Here is a 15176-nt window from a genome sequence, read left to right as displayed (position 1 = left end):
CGCACCGTCCAGTCTTCGACGAGATCGATGTGGATGAGCGAGTCGTAGCGCAGGCACTCCGGCGGTGGCGCCACTTCCCGGCGTGGCGGAGAGTACCCGTTCATCTCGACGACACGGCCGGCGTCCTGCGGAAACACAGAGAAACCATGGCTACTAGGGATGCGGTCGAGGTTGCGGCACCACACCCAGCAGCTGAAGAGCTCCGTCGTCTCTTGGGCGTAGGTGCGACTGTCAAGGCGGTCGACGAGGACCTGGCTGCCGAGCACCTCCTGCGCCCCTTCTCGGGACCACATCTGCAACGGCATGCGCTCAATGCAGACCCGAACATGGGAACTAGCAGTTCTTTGTTCCAAGTTACTTCGAGGTATGTAATTATGTATATATTTCAATCAAGAATATTTACTCTACCGACTACTTAGATACTATGTCACGGGATGTCTGTCCACTACCCTCTAGATTATATAACTGAAGATATTCATACATGTGAATGGGATGTGTATAAATGAAGCTAGAGACTTGCTGTGAGGGAGATCATATTGTGTGACGCCAAGTGCTTGAAGATATGCATATATGTGAATGAGATTTATGTGCATAGATTAACCTAGGGAGTTGCTGTGAGGGAGATCATGCTGTCGGACGCCAAGTGGTTGAATCACATGAACGATGGTACTGGTAGATTTCAGTGCAGGTATGTACAAGTACTGTCCTTTTCTTTTCACATATTTAGCCTAGGCATCGTATAAGAGAGCAAATATGTATTTCTGCTTTCAAGATTGCTTTGAGCAAATTATGGGTTCTAATGGAGAATCGGTTTGAACACTTCCCAGTTCGTAATACTATATTCTACTTGTAGAATTTACTTTTGGCCAGAACAAAGAAATACTATAGCATTGTTATTGGACACTTTAAATTTGGCGATCGGCCTAAAGCATCTAAATTTTCTCTTGGTACGTACGTGAGTAGCAAAATTGATGAAAAATTGATCATCAAGCAAATATATATTTTGGCTTCCAAATTTTCCCCCAAAGTCTAAATATGTGCGTACCACTTAGCTTTAAAAAGTGTTGTGAGGCCACATCATAAAATTCAGGTCATGACATCAAATTAAAAAGCATACTGTGTACAAAATTATACTCACATAGTAGTTATGTTGTGCTGTGAAGAAAAAAGGTTGAAATGTTGTATTTTATTTGTATTTATGTTTTATGTGAATTTAGACTTTGGGGCAAATTTTGGATCATCTGATGTTTTTGACGAAGAGTTTATTTTTTCAACTCCCGGTGCAACGCACGGGTATGTGTACTAGTTTTTTAAAAATGCCTAGAAAAATATATTTAGTGGCACTTTGAAATTATTGCCTGAAAAGATAGGATCTTTATAGGCAATTTTTCTTGAATGCCTTAAAAACCTTATTATTTCAGGCGTTTTATAAAGAGCCTGGAATAATATGATTTTTTTAGGCACCCCTTTTCAAAGTGCCTGAAAAAATACGTACGCATTTTACAACTTGCTAAGGAAGCTGTTACTTTCACACCTCTTAACCGGTAAAGAAAAGTCCCGATCCTCTTCTTCCCCTGCCCTGTTTCTCTCTCGCTCCGAGCTCTCTCCCGTCACCCCGCCGCCTGCGTCGCCGCTCGGTGATGGCCCTCGCCGGCCACCCGGTCTCCCCGCTCACCGGCGCAGATCCGGCTGTTCCTCCTGGTCGATTACACCCCCCGTGCACCTCGTCCTCACCTTCCCTCGCCCCTGCCCTATTCGCTCCCCCGCTCGAGCCCTAACCTGCGCGCGCCTCTCCAATGGCGCTTCCCGCTTGAATAAGGCGGTCACCGCGGCTGCTGGAGGAGCACGTTCACAAGGCCTCCGCCGCGGCCGCGTGTCGCCCTCCATGTCCAGGGGATCGGCGGTTGCTCGAGACGACCACCACCGCCTCGTTGTGCACTCCTCCACGTCCAGGGGATTGGCGGTTGCTCGAGGCGACAACAACTGCCTCGTCGTGCCCTCCTCCGTTCCCAAGGTCGTCTGCTCCGAAGGTGACGCTATCTCCACCTCCTCTCCCCCACATGACACTACACGGGCTCATGGCCTGCCCCCTGACAAATCCGTTGTGTTCTGATGCGTTTTAGTCATGAAGTTAGGTTGCTGGGTTGTGCAGATTTGAGCGCATGCATCAAGTAGGTTTTCTGTGATTATTGTGATTCGCCGATTAGGAGGAATCGATTGCACTGTGTTGATCGCTCCCTCACGAGGTGTTTGTGATATTGTCTAGTTGGGCGATGCTAATTACTGGTAATTTTGGCTTAACAGTTCTATCTATTTTTGTATGGTGCTAACTGCATTCCAAATGATTTAAGTATAATCAGCTCCTGCAATTCCATGGAACTGATCGCCTTTTTCCCATATGTATGTTCTGTCTCTAGCTTACTTATGCTAGAGATTTATAGCCAATAGTAACGTTTTCAGCTCCTACCTCTAAAATCACGAGAAATTTATGCCACTATTTGATATTAACCTTTTTTTTTACTGTTTTCAGATATGAATATCTCATGGATCAAGTAAAATGCTGCTACTTGGTGCAAAGAAATGTCTGATACCTTTTCCTCCTTTATTTACAACTAGGAAAAATGTCCGTGCTTGCACCGGAAGAGGCAAAATGATACGTCGCAAAGTACTATTTTTGTGATATATTTTCTAGATACTGAAGAATTCCAGTTCTGGATAAAGCGAATTATTCGTCTAATTTCACTTATAATTTCTAGGACAAAAAAATCATAGAAATTGCTTAGACTTCGATAACGACAACCTCTTGTACACATGTTCTAATGGTGAAGTTGATCGGGAGGCGATAATAAAACTTTGTCAATTTCTACCTCATTGGCTAGCTCGTTCTTATCTCAGTGAGGGCCACGGCTTCTCAAATTACAAACTTGTTGTTCTTCAGTCCCTCTATTTTCTCCTTTACTACACTAGTAAGTTTGTACGTGCAACGCACGTCAACTAATATAAATAAAAAATAACAACAAAAATCCAAACAGTGCATGGCATTATCAGATCACTCAATTTGGCTGAAAAAATATGTCTCAAGAATGTTAAACAATATGTACAATATCTGTAAGAGACAATTGCTGCTAAGTGATAACTTAGTCTCTACCAACTTGGGTTCACAACAAGTCTAGCCAAGCTAAAATACTAAGATTGCAGTGCGTGAAAGTACATATTTTCAGAAAGTGTAGCCATGCTAAAACTTGCTCGCTGCGAGTGTACCTCTTATCTCTTGAGATGTACACAAGAGGATGATAACAAAAATGAGTTACCCAGGACTGGAGAATGGAAATGCAAAGCATTAGGGCATCTCCAGCGGCGCGACGCAAACGGTCGCTCAGCGACCGTTTTGGTCCGCCGTGATCAGAAATGCCTCTAGCACCACCTCCAGTGGGGCGACACAAAGTGACCAGGCCGTCCGCGGAGACGCAAACCTGGCCCAAAATATGCGTCTCGGATGCGTCTCTGCGGACGCTGCGCGGACGCGCAAAGTGTCCGCTCGCGTTTGGCGGACGTTTCGTCGGGCCCGCCTGGCAGCGACCCTGCGTCGATGTGTCTTCTCAAACGCGCCAGCGACTGCGCCGCTGCGTCGCTTCGGCACTCTGCGCCACGTTAATGGCGATGCCTCGGCTGCCGAGCGGCCGCAGCCCACCTCCGCCAACCACGTTAATGGCGACGCCACGCATCCCGCGGCCACTGCATGCCTCCGGCCTATATAAAGGGGGCGCGCGCGTTCTTCTTCCTCATCCACTCCTCCAAAGAAACCCTAGCCGCCACAAAGCTCGAGCGTAGCGTGATGTCTACGTGTGCTTCTATTCTTGTAGACAGTGTTGGGCCTCAAAGAGCAGAGGTTTGTAGAACAGCAGCAAGTTTCCCTTAAGTGAATCACCCAAGGTTTATCGAACTCAGGGAGGTAGAGGTCAAAGATATTCCTCTCAAGCAACCCTGCAATTACGATACAAGAAGTCTCTTGTGTCCCCAACACACCTAATACACTTGTCAGATGTATAGGTGCACTAGTTCGGCGAAGAGATATTAAAACGCAGGTGGTATAGATGAATATGAGTGGTAATAACAATCTGAAATAAATATGGCTGCAAGTAAACATGCAGTAGAACAGTAAGTAAGCGGTGTTTGCAGTATTGGAAACAAGGCCTAGGGATCCTACTTTCACTAGTGGACACTCTCAACATTGCAATCATAATTGAATATAAATAAGCACTTCACTATGCTATTCCGAATTACTCTCTGGCGGGATAACGAACACTAATTCACCGTGTAGGGCTGCAAAGCAAACCTTAAAGATGTATTCCCAAGTACTAATTAACACCCCACGCTGTCACTTTGAGCATTCATAGGAGGTACAAACACACCACAATTTCATAGAGACATCCAACTCAAATCATAACCCAGTGAACAAGTATTCTGTGAAATATAGCCTAAGAGACCCACACGGTGCACACACTATCACCTTTACACACGTGGGACAAGGAGTCTCCGGAGATCACATAAGTAAAATCCACTTGAATAACATAAGACATCTAGATTGCAAAGCTCACGATCACATAGATGAACACATAAGTATTACTCTCAAACACTCTCTTGTTGGATGACAAACACCATACATTATGTAGGGCTACAAGAGCTCCCTCAAGCCGGAGTTAACAAGCTCCACAACATACGGAATTCGTATTAAAGTAACCTCTAGAGCATAATAGACAAGAGTAACATCTACACATTCATATAGATCACATCATGGGAGAGAGAGATGAACCACATAGCTACCGGTAGAGCCCTCAGCCTCGATGGAGAACTACTCCCTCCTCATCATAGGAGACAACAGCGGCGATGAAGATGGCGGTGGTGTCGATGGAGATGCCTTCCGGGGGCACTTCCCCGTCCCGGCGGCGTGCCGGAACAGAGACTTCTGTCCCCCGAATCTTGGCTTCACGACGGCGGCGGCTCTGGAACTTTTCTCGTATCGTGGCTTATTCGTCTAGGGTTTTCGCGACGGAGTCCTTAAGTAGGCGGAAGGGCAGCCTCGGAGAGGCCCTGGTGGGGCCACACAATAGGGGGCGCGCCCCACCCCTTGGCCGCGTCGCCCTGGCGTGTGGGGCCCCCCTGGCTTCCCTCTGGTCTCTCTCCGGTGTTCTGGAAGCTTTTTGGAAAAATAAGATACTGGGCGTTGATTTCGTCCAATTCCGAGAATATTTCCTTACTAGGACTTCTGAAACCAAAAACAGCAGAAAACAGGAACTGGCACTTCGGCATCTCGTCAATAGGTTAGTTCCGGAAAATGCATCAAAACGATATAAAGTGTGAACAAAACATGTAGGTATTGTCATAAAACTAGCATGGAACATAAGAAATTATAGATACGTTTGAGACGTATCATAGCGCCGCCTAGTAGTTCCTGCGACGCAGCCAGGCCCGCGAGGAAGTCCATGGCCGGTCCTGGTGGCCGGCGAGGCGGTCGAGGCCGCGGCCCTGGGCGCCCCCGTGGCCGGGGTAGAGGCCACCGTGGTGGAGCAGCTACGACCCCACGCTCGCTGTCGCCTGCACCCTCCTCGTTTTCGCAGGAGTACCGCTACTTCGAGTTCCTCCTCCGCATCGACGACGACCCACTCAGCATCCATCGGCTGCCGGACAAGTTCGCCGAGTTCGTCGATGGCGTCGAGCCGGCGCATTTGCAGCTACGGGAGGCCAGCTGCAACTTCTGCCGCTGGACCGTGGAGGTCTTGTTCGACGGCCATGGCAAGATGTACCTGCACACGGGGTGGGACAAGTTCGCCTGCGACCTCGCGCTCGAGCCCGGCTGCCAGCTCACCTTCCTCTACGAGGGGGACGGAGAGATGATCGTCAAGGTGTTCGACGACACAGCCTGCCGCAGGCACTACCACACCGGCGAATCCGGCTCGAACACTGATAGTTACACTACTAGGGAAAGGCTTATAGCCGCACTCCTTACCGCCGGCAAATACGAGCTAAAGATGCCGGCGGTAATACCTTCCAGGGGGGCCTAACAGTACCGCCGGCGAACAGGTAGGACGGCGCCGGGGGTGGCTCCGTTACCGCCGGCGAAATGAAAACGGAGGCGCCGGGGGTGCAATGGGCCGCGGGGTCCCATTTGGGCCTAGCCTTACCGCCGGCGAATTGGGCCCAAAGCGCCAGGGATACTGGGCTGTACCGCCGGCGAACGCTCACAGTAGATGCCGGCGGTATCGCCGAGCCAGGGTGGGCCACCAGGCCTTAACTTACCGCCGGCGTCTACGGCCAGCAGATGCCGGCGGTAACCTGGGCATGTCCATTTAGGACGACCAGCCACCTACCACCACCCACACACACTCATATGTGATGGCAAATCAACCCAAGCACTAGTTAGCTCATTCCCCCACCCATTTTAGCTATTTCAACCAATAAAATATGATGTATTTGAGCAAATCATGCACTACCTAGCCCCTCTAGCATGATTTGCATAATCTAGATCTAGATCTATCTCCTCCCACCACCTTTTCCACTAGATCTAGCTAGATCTCTCCATTTCTTAGATCTCTAGATCTCACAAGCATTAAAGTCGACGTGTGGCGTCTCTCGGGTGCTTTTGGATGTCGCGTCAACTAATAGGTACATAACTAAATGAGTGGAATGTTCATGTGTTGGCGAAAATTCGCGGTTATATCACTAGTACTAGTGGTGGCAAAAGGTGGTCCATATATGTAAATGCATTGTTTTGCATTTGTTTACGCGTGCAGGAACATTGAGTTGCCAATGTTTTGCCGGAATGTTGATTAACTTCCGTTCCGGCGAATTTTGGAACTCCAGCATGACAATATTTAGCAAAGGTCATGCCGAATTTTTTCCGTGAAAACCGAGACGGCGATGTAATCAATTATCTTGTCTTGTAGGCGGCGATGGTCATCGCGATGAGGGAAAGCGTCGTGGATAGATACATGGAACGCGCGACGGCCGACATGTATCGAAAAAAGCGAAAGGATATAATGTGTCCTTGTCGAAGATGCAAGCTAGGATCGTTGTTTGACCCCTTCTCAGGCATAGTGAATCAACACCTGCTCAGGTATAGTTTCATGGAGGGGCATACTCAGTGGATGAGTGATGATGGAGATGATGATATCGATTGTGATGATGATGGAGATGATGATGGTGGAGATGATGATAACGAAGGTGATGGAGAGGATGCCCCACATGACAATGGAGACGAGGTTGAAGAGGCTGGCGCACACGTTGATGGTGATCAAGAAGGCCGGGAAGAACATGCGGCCGACGAGGACATGAGTAGAAATACCCCGCTAACCGCGGCCGTGTAGGACCGTCATGTTCAAGAACTTCTTCTCAGCAACACATCGGCCGACCCCAAAATCGCTGGTAGACGGAAGGCTAAGCTGGATCAACTCGAGGTAGACTCGAGAACTCCGTTGTACGATGCAGCTCGTGGGACGGAGGAGAGCCGTCTGAGATACACTCTCGATATTATGGAGATGAAGACAAAGCACAAATGGACGGACACAAGCGTGGACGAACTCTTCGGATACTTGAAGATCCACTTTCCTAAAGATAACACGTGTGCCGGTAGCCTACAGGAGGCCAAGAAATCGTGTGCCCTCTCGATTTACCGCACCAGAAATACCACGCATGCATCAGTGACTGCGTAATATATCGGAACGAGCATGCCAATCTCGATACATGCCCACAGTGTGGCGAATCTCGATACAAGAGAGGGACAAGAAAATCTCCTCGAAAAGTTGTGTGGTACTTCCCGCTCACGCCCCGTCTGCAGCGGTACTTCGTGGACCCCAAGGAAGCAAAGCTCATGCGCTGGCACGCGGAAAGAAAGGAGGCGGTGATGCGTGATGTGGAACGGGTTGAAAACCCAGTGCTAACACACCCTTCGGATGCAAGCCAGTGGAAAACATTAGACGATGAGTATTACGAAGAATTCGGGAAAGAACCAAGGAACATCAGGTTGGGTGCGAGCACCGACGGACTCAATCCGTTTGGGAACCAAAGCAGCAAGCACAGCACCTGGCCCGTGTTTGTATGGATGTACAACCTCCCTCCATGGCTATGCCTGAAGAAGAAGTACATACACATGAGTATGCTAATCCAAGGGCCGACGCAGCCAGGGAGCGATATCAACCTGTATCTGGAGCTATTGAAGGAGGAGCTAGTCACTCTGTGGGAGGAAGGGATAGAAACTTGGGACGCCTACGGATAAGAAACTTTCCGTATGAAAGCCGCACTGTTGACGACGGTGCGGGACTATCTTGGATACGGATATATCGCGTGCCAGGTGTGCCACGGACACAAGGCATGTGTGAGGTGCATGGAAAAGACGCCGTTTTTACAGCTGGGTAAGGATCCCGGGTCTTCAAAAACCGTCTACATGAGGCATCGAATGTGGCTTCCCAAGAATGACCCGTGGAGGAAGCGTGGAGACCTGTTCAATGGGAAGGATGAGGTCGAGGGACCTCCACCTAGGAGAAGCGGCGAAGAGATAGATACTCTGTTGAAAAACTGGAAAGACTGCCCTCCGGCGGGTAAGATAAAGATCCAGAAGCGGAAGAAAGGAGACAAGAGAAAGAAAAAGGAACCCGGGCCGCTCTTGGGGGTATGGAAAAGGAGGTCCGTGTTTTGGGACTTGCTGTACTGGAAGATCCTCGGTACGCCTCATAGCCTTGATGTCATGCATATCACGAAGAACGTGTGCGAGAGCTTGCTTGGCACTGTGCTCAACATGCCGGAGAGGACCAAAGACGGGTCGAAATCAAGACACGACCTGATGGCCCTTGATATCAGAAAAGAGCTTCATTTTGCCCAGGTTGACCAGGAAACCGAGGAGGAGGAAACGGATGGTCGCAAACGCAAAAGGGTGGCCAAGCAGCGCGAAACTCCTCGCCCCTCCTGCTTCACTCTAAATCCCGATGAGCTCGAACAATTCTTCAAGTGCCTACTAGAAGTCAAATTTCCCCTAGGCTACGCGGGGCTGATACGCAGATGGCTGGACCCGACGAAAAAAATCTTCAGCGGGATGAAGTCTCATGACTGTCATGTCATGATGACGCGGATACTTCCGGTTGCTATCCGAGGGATAATGGAACCGCACGTTCGTGCGACGCTGACTGACCTGTGTAACGTCTTCGATGTCATCACTCGAAAGTCCATAACCGTCAAGAAACTCGGGAGGCTGCAGGAAGAGATCGTCACCATCCTATGCGAGATGGAGATGTACTTCCCGCCCGCATTCTTTGACATCATGGTCCATCTGCTGGTGCATATAGTGGACGATATCGAGGATCTTGGGCCTGCGTTCCTTCACAACATGATGGCGTTAGAAAGAATGAACGGCTTCATCAAAGGATACGTTCGTAACAGGGCACATCCGGATGGAAGCATCGTCCAGGGATTTCTCACCGAGGAGTGCATCTCTTTCTGCAAGAATTATTTAAACGAGGACGACCCACATCCGGTTGGATTGCCCGCCAACAAGCACCTCGGCAGATTCGAGGGAGTAGGCCACAACGCTGGTAGGAGGGAACTCGACGCGGATCAAGATGATAGGAGAACAGACTTTAACAGGGCCCACTTAGTAGCACTACAGCACATGAACGAGGTAGAGCCTTGGGTGGATCAGCACATAAACATGATCAAGAGCAGGGCTGACAAGCCGATGACGGAAGAAGAGGTATTTAGAGCGCACAACTCCTCTTTCGCGAGCTGGTTCAAAGACCAGATTGATGCCAATCCCCCACCAATGGCAAGCGGCGTAGACAAAATGATATTGGCCTTGTCTTGTGGGCCCGCCCCCAACCTCATGACTTATCAGAAATACGACATCAATGGTTACACATTCTCCACAGAGGAGAGAGACAACAGAAGCGACTATCAGAACTCGGGTGTGACGATGGAATCGTACACGGGTGAAGAGAAGAAAAGGTACTACGGAAGGATCGAGGAAATCTGGGAGCTCGACTACGTCGGGGAGAAGCTACCGATGTTTCATGTCAGATGGGCTACGGACGTCACAAAATAAGATGCGTATGTCACCACCATGCGACTGCCCCCCAAATCCAAGACCAAGAACCCCACCGCGCAAAATGAGCCTTGGGTATTGGCTAAGCACGTCGAGCAATGCTTCTTCATAACTGACCCGTCAAGGCCCAGCCGTGTTGTCGTAAGGAGAGGAAAAAGGGCCCTCGTCGGAATGGATGGAGTTGCCGACGAGCAAGACTTCGACGGCCTCGTCGGAGACCCAATGATGGAAGAACCCGATGAAGACGATAGAACCTACACACTAAGAAGAAGAAGGACGACGCTACCTAGGTCAAGTGTTCCTCCGTACACAAGGAGTCGCGACGATACCGGTGGGGTCACAAGGACCAAGCGGAAGGGACTTTGAAGTCATTTGTGTATTTATAATAATTATCTCTCGAACAACCATTTGTCCTTCTCAAGTGTATCCTAAATTTATGTCTTGGTTTTTTATCGGATATCCTCGAAAGGACTTTGAAGTCATTCAAGAATTAAAATCATCAATTTATGTCTCGCAATTTATCCTTCATTTAATTTTTATCAGATGTCGCCAAAAGGACTTTACAATTTATCCAAATAAACAAGAAACAATAAAAGAGGTCTTAGCAAGAAAAGGGTAAGAGGTCTTAGCTAGAAAACAGAAAGGAAAAAAGGTGGCTTTTTTTGCACCCACAGGGATTCGACCCCTGGTGCTTCAGCTGTGAACAATAGAGTGGCTACCACTGTGCTAATGGATCAATTTTAACTATTCTACAGGTTTACAGAAGTAAACGTATCACGCCAGCTGGGAAGGAAAAAAAATGTTACCCCCGGCGAATTAGACGCTTTTGCCGGTGGTAGCTGCACTTGGGCCCACCTGTAAGTGACAGAAACCTTACCGCCGGCGTTTTCACGAATTCGCCGGGGGTAAGTTGACTAGGACTTAGCCAAAAAAATCCCCCCGTCCTCGTCGTCCCCAAATCCCACCCCGTCTGCCGCCGTCGTCGATTCGCCACCCAAATCACCCGCCGCCGCCGCCGCACGCACGCATCTCCTGCCGCCGTCGCCGCCTCCCCCAAATCCCCCACCGCACGCATCTCCTGCCAGTCGCCGGTCGCCGGTCGCCCTGCACCTCGTACGGAACACCCCGCACCCCCCACCCCGCACCGTCGATCCGTCGCCGTCGGCCTCCCCTCATCTCCACGCCGCCGTCGTCCCTCCCCTGCCGCCGTCGTCGATCCACCCCTCCCCTGCCGTCGTCGATCCGCCCCTCCCCTCGCGCGGCTCAACTTCCCTGTGGTGGCGATCGATGCCGACGCGGGCCTGCGCAACCTCGACCTGCTGCTGGGGCTCGAGAACCGCGTCCACCTCACCGCCGCCGACGTGCTCGCCAAACGCCTTCGTCAGCAACCTCAAGGTCGTCGCCGTCGCTGCTGTCTCCACAGGTGCGCGCCCTCTCCTCTGCCCCCTCTCCTCTCCCCCGAACCCGCGTAGACTTAGTCCCGTTCGCACACCTCACCACTGCGTCCAGGTCTCCAACGATGATGTTGTTTGTTTACCTCACATACACGTTTGGTTGATGAAAAAAATCCTATTAAGACAATACGAATTAGGAAATAAATCATGTCATGTCTGTGTGTGTGTGTATGTGTCAAGATCTTGATCCTAGCCATGTTACAGACTTGAGGATGCTGGGACATAACTGCATATAGCATCAATGCAACTTGGTTAATTGAGTCTTTTGATTATCTCTTCAGAGTACTAAGAACTGAGCAGTCCATCTTGTTTCTGCAATTTAATGTTTTCAGAATATGGTTTGAGCTGAATTATATGCAGAATACTGAGTAGCCTGTTACACACAATTTACATCTATCCAGATCACTCATATGCAGAAATACTTAATTTTGTCTCCTCTTGATAGCTGACACTGCTTTTTTTCACTGCTTTTTTTCACTGGATATACTCCATTAACTAATGCGGATCTCTAGAAGGAAGTCCTTGCTTGCTTACTTGCTTGTGTGAGTAGTGCATTACTTCCTTGATTGCTTGGTGTGCTTTTATGAGTAGGAATTGGCTTGCATAAATATCTTGATCATTCAACTTAAATACAGTTCAAACTGTAGTTTAAATTCATGCATCTTTTATAATCTTAATGATGCCATACAATGGAGCCAGTGGAAGAAGTAGATAAATGGAGATGACATGTATCATTTCCAGGTACATCTATGACTTGATTTAAAACTGCATACTTTCTTTTCCTTCCAAACAAGCTCGCTGGGAGCATATTTGATTGTATATGTAATAGGGGTATGGTTTTTCTTTCACCATTCTACTATGACAAGCCTTGAGATAATTTTTTGAAGTTTTGTGGTTTTAACAGATCATTGTGTACATACAGTTCAGTAATTATGGTTGCTTGTGAGAAATGCTAGGAGTTGTTGCTTGTTGCTTGTGAGAAATGCAATTTTCAACTTGCAACTGATATGAAGTTTAAATACAGTTCAAATTGCTATTGCCAATACTCCTACTGCTACTATCAATACTCTTACTGCTACTGGCAGTATTTCCTATTGTTACTGACATTATTTTAACACATTGTTATACTGGACCTGATAACAATCCTAATGTGAAATGGCATAGCTGTGAAATGGCTAGACCTGAGAATATGCTGGACCTGATGTGGTGGTGCTAGACCTGAGCATATGCTGGAGGCTCAGGTCATTGCTATATTGATATGTCTGGAAGGAAAAGTTGTGTGAAATGTGTCTGCAGGTACATTGAGTGCCAATGTTTCGCCGGAATGTCGATTAACTTCCGTTCCGGCGAATTTCTGGCACTCCGGCATGACCATTTTTTAGCAAAGGTCATGCCAAATTTTTTGTTGGTATAGTTGAAGGCTTTTGAAGTATGATCCAATTGACTCTCTGATCTCCAGACAATTAAAATGTGTCACCTGTTGGTATAGTTTAATAAGATAGCTATCACTCATTTTTTGCTTTGTCAGTTTGAGAAAATGAGTTATAACTGCCCCAATGGAGACTGAAAAGGTGCATCCTGATAACATAGCTAGGAAACACTGAAAAGTTTTGCTTCGGGTCACATGTCACTTGTGTCCTTGTATTTATGGTACTGTTAGAAGTTGGATATGCCTACAACAATGAAGTGCTGCTCCACTCACTGAATGATGAATACCGAATTTATTTGTTCCCTACTCATATGCTATAGACTATGGTTTATCTGTCAGAAGTTACTACTTCATCTGCATGTGTATGCTGCCTAATGCTGTCACATCTACCTTTGTTAGCATGTCGTCTTCTGCAGACCCCAACGAAGACGTTGACGGGTCTTCTCAGCGGAAGTTGGATGAGCACTATAGGCTCATGGTCTCGGATCAGCTGGAGGAACTTCCAGGCAGCGATGATGGGTCCTCGGAGGAGGGGGATGATGAGATGGACAACGATGGTGAGGATGAGAGGGCCGCTGCCGACGAGACCACCGACAGTGGCGTTGCCGGGGGTAGCTCGGATACTACTACCGAGGCCAAGAGGAAACGGAAGCAGCGGCGCCCAAATAGGGTCGGCACCACTCGCGACATAATCACCGCGGTGGACGCCAAGACCGGTCTTCCTACTGAGCCCAAGCACGTGGCGAAGGGGTACGGCCTCCAACTGGGAGCAATCCTTCGGGACGTCGTCGACGTCAACGAGACGAAACTCCGAACCAAGAAGAAGCAGCATCTGCAGGCCCAACTCCTTGCGCGGCTGCATGCACGGTATGAGTTCCCTGTGGAATACAGGAACGAGGATCCCAAGGATAACATCGTGAACAGACGAGCCCTCTCTAAGTTCTCCAAGAACCTCAGCGGTTATAAAACCATGCTGAGGGGGATGCTTGGTGACAATGAGACTTGGGAAGAGATCCAGCGCCCCTTCCCGCGGATGACGCTGGAGCAGTATAATAAATTCTTGGAAAACGAGGAGCTCGAGTACACCAAACGACAATCGACCTGGGGGAATGAGCTGGCGGATAAGAACATCGGTCACCACAATCTCGGTTGCCGTGGCTTCGAAGGCAAGCAGCCGGTATGGGACAAGGAGGACCAGGCCTACATAAAGGCTGGCCTCGAGCCCCCTTTTGCCAAGTACAAAGACCCACTCTTCAGGGCATATCTCAGGTCCCGATACCATCGAGAATTGGCTGGGAAACGTGTCACGAAACCTGATGTGGTGGTGGGAGTTGAGTTGGTCGCCGACGCGAAGGTGATGGCACTAGAGAAAGCAGTGGTAAGCAATTTACCAGCTTATTAATTTGATACTGCTCACCAAGTCCATTACATTCTAAAATTGTTCATGTTACTTCTGGCAGTTGACAGAACAAGCAGCCGCCGAATCAGCTGGCTCCTCGTCCCAGACGTCGACGGGCAAAGTCCCGTGGGACACGCCTTTTATCAGGGGTCTGAACACCGTGAAGGCGCGACCGCTTTTGGACAAGCCCCACCGTGTCCCCGGCGCCGGAGGAGGTCGCAAGCTTGCCGACTATGGCTTGGACGTGCCCGCAAGCACTAAGGAGTCGCGGCAGGCGCATAAGGACCGGGAGCACGAGGCTCTTCTGAAAAAGGTGGCCGACTTGGAAACAACCATGGAGCAACGCGTCAGTGCCGAGGTTCAGCAACGAGTCAGTGCCGAGGTTCAGCAACGCGTCAGTGCCGAGGTTGCTAGCAAGGTCGATGACGCGCTGGCCAACAGGGTCAATGAAATCATCCCTGATCTTGTGCTGTCGATGAAGAATTACTTCGTCGGCGGCCAAAAGGGACCGATGCCGGTTATCAGCCTAGGCGCCAGCAACTCGGACAACCGGCCTCCAACTAGACACGCTCAATGCACACCCAACTTGGTGACTCCACCCGCCGGCAATGTCGGCGCTAGAGAGGATTCGCCGGACCTGGGGGGCCCAGTACTAGCCCCTCAGTCACCTGCACGCCTGGCCTCGGTCCTTCAACGCGAGCCGAGCTCGACGCCCTCACGGTAATTAATTTAGTCTCTCAAGCTCTACAAATTAGTTACTTTGTCATCGCCCCTCTCTGACCTACACATGTTTTCACTGTAGAACGT

General features: G+C 49.3%; 1 long non-coding RNA gene across 1 annotated transcript; it reads left to right on the top strand.

Moving 5' to 3' along the window:
• The first annotated feature begins 1423 nt into the window (after nt 1-1423).
• Nucleotides 1424-2793, top strand: LOC127349206 (uncharacterized). The gene is made up of 2 exons (XR_007880150.2): nt 1424-2030; nt 2531-2793. It is a non-coding gene; the product is annotated as an uncharacterized lncRNA (long non-coding RNA).
• The last annotated feature ends 12383 nt before the right edge of the window (nt 2794-15176 follow it).

This window comes from Lolium perenne, chromosome 4 (assembly GCF_019359855.2).
Source record: "Lolium perenne isolate Kyuss_39 chromosome 4, Kyuss_2.0, whole genome shotgun sequence".
Taxonomy (NCBI): domain Eukaryota; kingdom Viridiplantae; phylum Streptophyta; class Magnoliopsida; order Poales; family Poaceae; genus Lolium; species Lolium perenne.
Note: the sequence above shows the minus strand (reverse complement) of the source record. Positions and strands in the feature narration are given on the sequence as shown.